The sequence below is a fragment of the Oryx dammah genome, unplaced genomic scaffold (assembly GCF_014754425.2).
Source record: "Oryx dammah isolate SB20612 unplaced genomic scaffold, SCBI_Odam_1.1 HiC_scaffold_25, whole genome shotgun sequence".
NCBI lineage: Eukaryota > Metazoa > Chordata > Mammalia > Artiodactyla > Bovidae > Oryx > Oryx dammah.
Genome location: NW_024070209.1, coordinates 104221021 through 104226710, shown reverse-complemented (window position 1 = coordinate 104226710; position 5690 = coordinate 104221021). Strand labels below are relative to the sequence as shown.

The 5690-nt window shown below is 60.7% G+C and overlaps 1 long non-coding RNA gene across 1 annotated transcript; it reads right to left on the bottom strand.

Annotated features, from left to right (window-relative positions):
* Window positions 1-203: 203 nt before the first annotated feature.
* LOC120852219 lies at window positions 204-4865 on the bottom strand. Its single transcript, XR_005718505.1, has 3 exons — window positions 4122-4865; window positions 3163-3558; window positions 204-891 (listed from the first exon to the last, which is right to left on the bottom strand). It is a non-coding gene; the product is annotated as an uncharacterized LOC120852219 (long non-coding RNA).
* Between the last annotated feature and the right edge of the window lie 825 nt (window positions 4866-5690).

Genomic DNA, 5690 nt, shown 5'->3' with positions numbered 1-5690 from the left:
GGACAAGGCCTCTGGGAGACCCTCTGAGCCCAGGCTTAGGACGTCCATCTGCCTGGAGGAGCTCCGCTCTGGCTGCGTGCCCCCGGCCCCGCGGAGGAGACGCCTGGGCAACCTCCCCTCGCCCTACTGCTCATCTGCTCCCCAAAGCTGCTGAGGAAAGAACGGCCTTTGATTTGCTAAAAAATGATTGATTTGACTCAGTCTGAAGCAGCATGAGTCATTTTAATTAGCGATGTCTAATGCTGTTAGAAACGATCGCTGCAAATGTTAGCAGCTCCATTTTTTGTCTCTCGAAAGTCACTGCAGTGAAGACCCAGACGCGGCCCAGCCAGAGCCCTGGAGTGACCCTGGGGAGAGACCGGCCCCTGGTGAGTTACGCAGACCCTGGCGGCCTCGAGGGATTGTCCTGGGGTACGGCCCGCCTCCATCAGGCCTCCAGGGAAACACCACCTTGATGGCCGCCGGGGACACCAGTCTTGGCCAGTGACGTTCAACACCTGTGGGCGACTCGCGTGCCTGGCACGGGGTCCTCTTGGACTGGATTTCACTCAGTGCATGCAACAGCCTGGGGCCCCTGACAGCGCCCCCTCCCACCTGTGAGCTGGGGACGGGCGAGAGGGTCCAGGGTCCACCCTGGTGGGTGGCCAGGTGGGGTGCCCACCCCTCCTCCAGGGCTGGTTCCAAAGCACTGTGGGGCTGGACATCGGCCATCTCTGGGCTGAGTCCCTGTATTTTGTCCAAGCTCGGCCTTCTGCTCAGCTCTGACATACGCCCAGACAGGGCCTTGGCTGGGCCTGTACTCGGGGCTGGTTGCATCCTTACTGTTGCCCTCATGCCCCATGAGGGCAGGACCCCTATCCCTTGGCACAGCGTCTGGGACTCAGGAGGCATCTGTAAAATAAATGAACAAGATTAATTCACAGGGTGATGTTAAGGATTGAGTCTGATACCAACCAGGGTTCTTGGCCTTCTCCAATCAATAGAAATTGATCAGAGGCCAGACAAGAAATTCAGGCAGGGCTTTATGGGGCCCCTGCTGCAGCAGAGGGAGGCAAGAACAAACAGCTCCCCTTGCTTGCTCGCTGAGGGAGTTGAGCTGGTTCCTTACACGGGCTGAGCAGGGCTGTGGCCAGGGTTTGGCCCAGAGGGGTGGTTAGGAGGCTTGCCCACCCCTGCGGTGATGCTGAATGCAGGGGCCATGCGCAGTATACCCTGCTTCTTTGGCTGCTGGTTGTCCAGAAGCGGCCACGGGCTTTTGGTCTTTTCGCAGCCTGTCCGTGAGTTGCGCACACTGTGCGCACGAGCGTGTTGCTGTTGCTTTGGTCCCTTACCGTCTCTTTGTTTTGCTTCTGGAGGAGACGTGTGTCCACGTGCAAGCACTGGAGCAAAGAGCCCCAGGTCGCAGCTGCCAGAGCCCGGCCTCCCCTCGATGCCTGACGGCTGCTCAGCGAGCACTGTGGCAGGAGAAGGAAGCGGGGAGGGCGGGCTGTTCCGTCCAGACGCCGCGCCACACTCACCAGTCCTCTCAGCCCCACCGAGGGCTCCGGCGCTGCAAACCTTGGGCCACGCCTGGCTCCGAGGAGCAGCCAAGGCACCACGCGGTGACAAGCGGCCTTTCCTCCGAAGCCGCACTCCAAGCCCTGACAGGAGGTCTTTAAGGGCCGGGCTCTGCAGCGGATCACACCTTCTCCTGCAGTCTCTCAATCCCCTCCATCCCTCATGGTCCATGGTGAAGAATGCCACCCCTGCATGAGTCTGCCGGATGAGAGGGTGCCCTGAGGCTGAAACGCCTCCTTCCCAGGGCAGGCCTGCAGCCCAGACTCCCAGACGTGCCACCCTCAACCACCTGCCCTTGAGTGAGCTGGGCTGCGTCCACCCCTCTTGCTGCCCCCGAGCCAGGGAGGGTCTGGGCTGTTGGGGGGCACTGAGCAGAGTTTGATCCCTGGGTCGGGAAGATCCCCTGGAGGAGGGCATGGCATCCCATGCCAGTATTCTTGCCTTGAGCGTCCCAAGGACAGAGGAGCCTGGCGGGCTACAGTCTATGGGGTCGCAAAAGAGCTGGACACGACTGAGCGACTAAGCGCGCACACACGTGCTCCCTGATACAGGCTGGAGATTCAGGTTCTTCTCCAACAAGCCAGGGAGGCGATCAAGGGAAACAGGAACTGAATCTAAGGTGGGGATGAGACCCCTCCCCCTGAGTGTGTGTCTGCCAGGACTAGGGCAGCTGCTGCGCCTTGCTGGAAAGCAGATGACGCTTCCTTCCAAGCTGATCCCAACCTGCAACCAGGCCCAGGCAACTCAGCTTTCCAAGAATCCGCCAGGCAAATCCTTCCCAGGCACCGATGCAGTTTTCAAAGCTCTCGCATATCTGTTCTCTCATAAAAGAAAAGAAAAGAAAAGCCACTGCTTGTTGAGCGCTTGGTGTGTGCGTGCCAACTGCCAGGCAGGGGGAGTTAGAAGAGCCGGTCTCGTCCGGCTGTGCCGTGGGTGAGGCCTTGTCATGGCGATGGTGCCCATGAGGAGACCGAGGTGCAGAGAGGTGAACCCACCTGCCCAGGGCTCCCCCATGGCTCAGATGGTAAAGAATCTGCCTGCCGATGCAGGAGACCTGGGTTAGATCCCTGGGTCGGGAAGATTAAGATCCCCTGGAGAGGCGGCATGGCAACCCACTCCAGTATTCCTGCCTGGAGAATCCCATGGACAAAGGAGCCTGGAGGGCTGCAGTCCACGGGGTCTCAAAGAGTTGGACACAAGCTGAGCAACTAGCACAACACGGGGTCACACAACAAAGAGGCCGAGATACCAGGCAAATCTCGCTGCTCCCAAACCACACCCTCTGTCCAAGGCTCCTGACCGCCTGCCCGACAGATGACCCAGAGCTCAGCTTTCCAGCAAGAAGAATCACATTGCTGTGCAGAGGTAAGGACAGCTGGGTGTTGGCGATGTGGGCAGCAGGCACTCTTTACCTTCTGGGATTTCTGAAGATGTTCATGCAGAAAAGTGAAAAACGAGTAATGAGCCCTAAAGGTGCCCAGGTCATGCCCAGAGCTGAGGACCACGTCCCCCAGGCCTCGGATCTCAGTGTCTTCAAAACTTTAGCTAAAACGGCAAAGGGACAGTTAAAGCCAATCTTTGCTGCACAGGGAATTTAATTTGTACCTTTTCTCATCTTCTCCTCGGCTTTAGGGCTCAGACGGTGGGGGTTAGGGGTGGGCGGCAGGCAGGCAGGCAGGCATCCGGCCTGATTCACACACAGACAGCTTGGTGGTCCGCACTCCTGGACGCCACTGTTTCATCCTTAGAGGCACCAGGGTGGGCGGGGCACGTGGAAATGCTCACTTGCGCTCCAGAGACAGCCGGGTTGGGTACCAGGCAGAGCTGGGGGTCAGGACTTCACAGCAAGAGGCTCCGAGGACGCTGGGGTCTCAGGAGGCCCTGGCCCTTTCCCAGCATGCCTGGCAAGGTAGTGGGGGGGCCTGCCGCCCACAGACTGCACCCTTGGGCAGGTGACAGCTCCTCTGTGCCCAGCTGTCTCATCAGTGAAACCAGGGCGTCCTGAGGGTGAGATCACATAAAAGATGGTCTGACACACAGTAAAGTGAGTCACTCAGTCCTGCTGACTCTTTTCAAACCCCTGGCCTGTAGCCTACCAGGCCTCTCTGTCCATGGGATTCTCCAAGCAAGAATACTGGAGTCGGTAGCCATGCCCTTCTCCAGGGGATCTTCCCAACCCAGGGACTGAAGCTGGGTCTCCTGCACTGCAGGCAGACTCTTTACCGTCTGAGCCACCTAACTCTGGGTGAAAGCAGTCACTCCGAGCGTGAGCTGGCTGTGTGAGTCTGGAGCAGGGCAGGGGCAGGGGAGTCTGTGCACCACTTTTCTAGAAGTCTCTGGAGACACTCACGTGGCTGACGCCCACATACAGAGCGACAAGCCCATCCCTGAGGAGACCGTCCCCAAGGTCTCTGGGGAGGCCCGTGTGGGGAGGCAGCGGGGCCCCATGGGTGGACCTCACTCCTGCCTCCTAGCCAGGTTCTCCCAGTGCACAGAGCCCCAGGGCCCCGGGGAAGGCTCAGGAAACGGGGCTGCTCCCTCTTCTCAGGAGCCTGGAATCTCACCTGGAGGTCACGGGACAGTTCAAGGCGTGTCCAAGGCAACGGCAGGCCCGGAGAGCAATGCCCACACCCCAGGCCCTGCCAGAGGCACAGATGGAGGCTGAGGCGGGGAAGTGGAGCTGGGAGTCTAGTGGGGCACACGGCAGGCACGTAGCTGCTCCCCTCGGATGCCCGCAGTCCCGGCCCAGAGGCGGACGCTGCCCCCTCCCCAATGGGGGAAGCAGTGACCACTCCGTCCCCCTCGTCACTGGAGCCCAGGCTCTGCAGAGGGCGATCTGGAGCCTGTGTGTGTCCCTGGAGCCTGAAGCCCAGGAGGTGCAGCGTGCACGCACCACTTAGTTCGATTCCAAATCCCCGGCTGCCAGGCCACAGGGGTAGGTCCATTTTTAGAAATCAGAACGTTGATAAAAATAGGTAGTTGGTGGGTCCTGATGGCAGAGGACGTTCCAGGCTCTTCAGCAGGTGTTTTGGGCAGAGGGCGGTCCCTCCTAACGGTGCTCTCGCGTGAAGTGCAAAGGGACAAAGCAGTCATGTCCCGGGGGAGAAAGTCTTTTTCCGAGGACCCCCTTCCCCAGCCTCAACACTCTGACATTCCAGAGCAGAGCCACCCGTCAGAGGCCCCTCATGCCCAGCAGGACCGGCGACAACTGCTGAGTGATGCACGCGCACCCTGGGCTCCGCTTCCGCGTGGCTGCCCCAGGTGAAGAATGCAGACTGCGAAGCTGAACAGGTCGGTCCGCTGTGCACCAGGCCGCGTTCACCGTGACCCGGGACCTGCCCACTGTGACCCTGCCCCACCCACTTGGCCTTGGCCCCGCCCACCGTGCCCCGAGCCCCGCCCACCATGCTCTGGCCCCGCCCACCGTGGCCCTGGGCCCATCGGCCTCCCGCGTTTCCCCCTAGAGGCGGAGGCTGGCGCTTGCCTCTAGTCCACTGGTTCTGCAGTTCCAGTTCACAGGGGCCTTGGCTTTCTCCCAGACACCCGTGAGTGAGTCGCCTTGAAGAGCAAGATCCTTCGTTTTCGGCCCTCAGGCAGGTGTTAGGAAGTCGGGGCACCAGTGTCAAGAAAAAAATGTCCCGAGGCTCTCTGCCGGGGGAGGGGCACGGGGTAGGGGGAGAGGGGATGCGGGGGGGGCGGGGAGGGGCGAGGGGTTGGGGGAGGAGCGGAGGCCGCCCCTGCTCTGCCCGGCCGACTCATCACCAAGCTCAAGGGCGAGAATCCTTTGTGACATTCAAGGCTGTTTCTGTGCCGAAAGCAGAAACACGCTGCTGGGGCTTAATAAGCCTACTTAATTAAGCTGTAAGTCTTAAAATTAAATTACAGTGAGATCCATACATCCCTTTGAACAAGTGTAAATGAGGGCGGCAGCCGAGTCCCTGGGCTGGCTGGTGGGAGCCGCCCTCCACCTCCCCTGGCTCCTCTGAGTGGGCCTCGTGGCGCTGACAGCCCGGGGCGCTGCGCCAGCCTGGGGGCCTCAACCGGAAGAGCTCTGCTGCCCGCAGTGGGAGGGCACTGGCCACGCCCCAGGGCTGCCCCACGGCTTTGCGGGGGTCCTCTTACCCGCCCAGCAC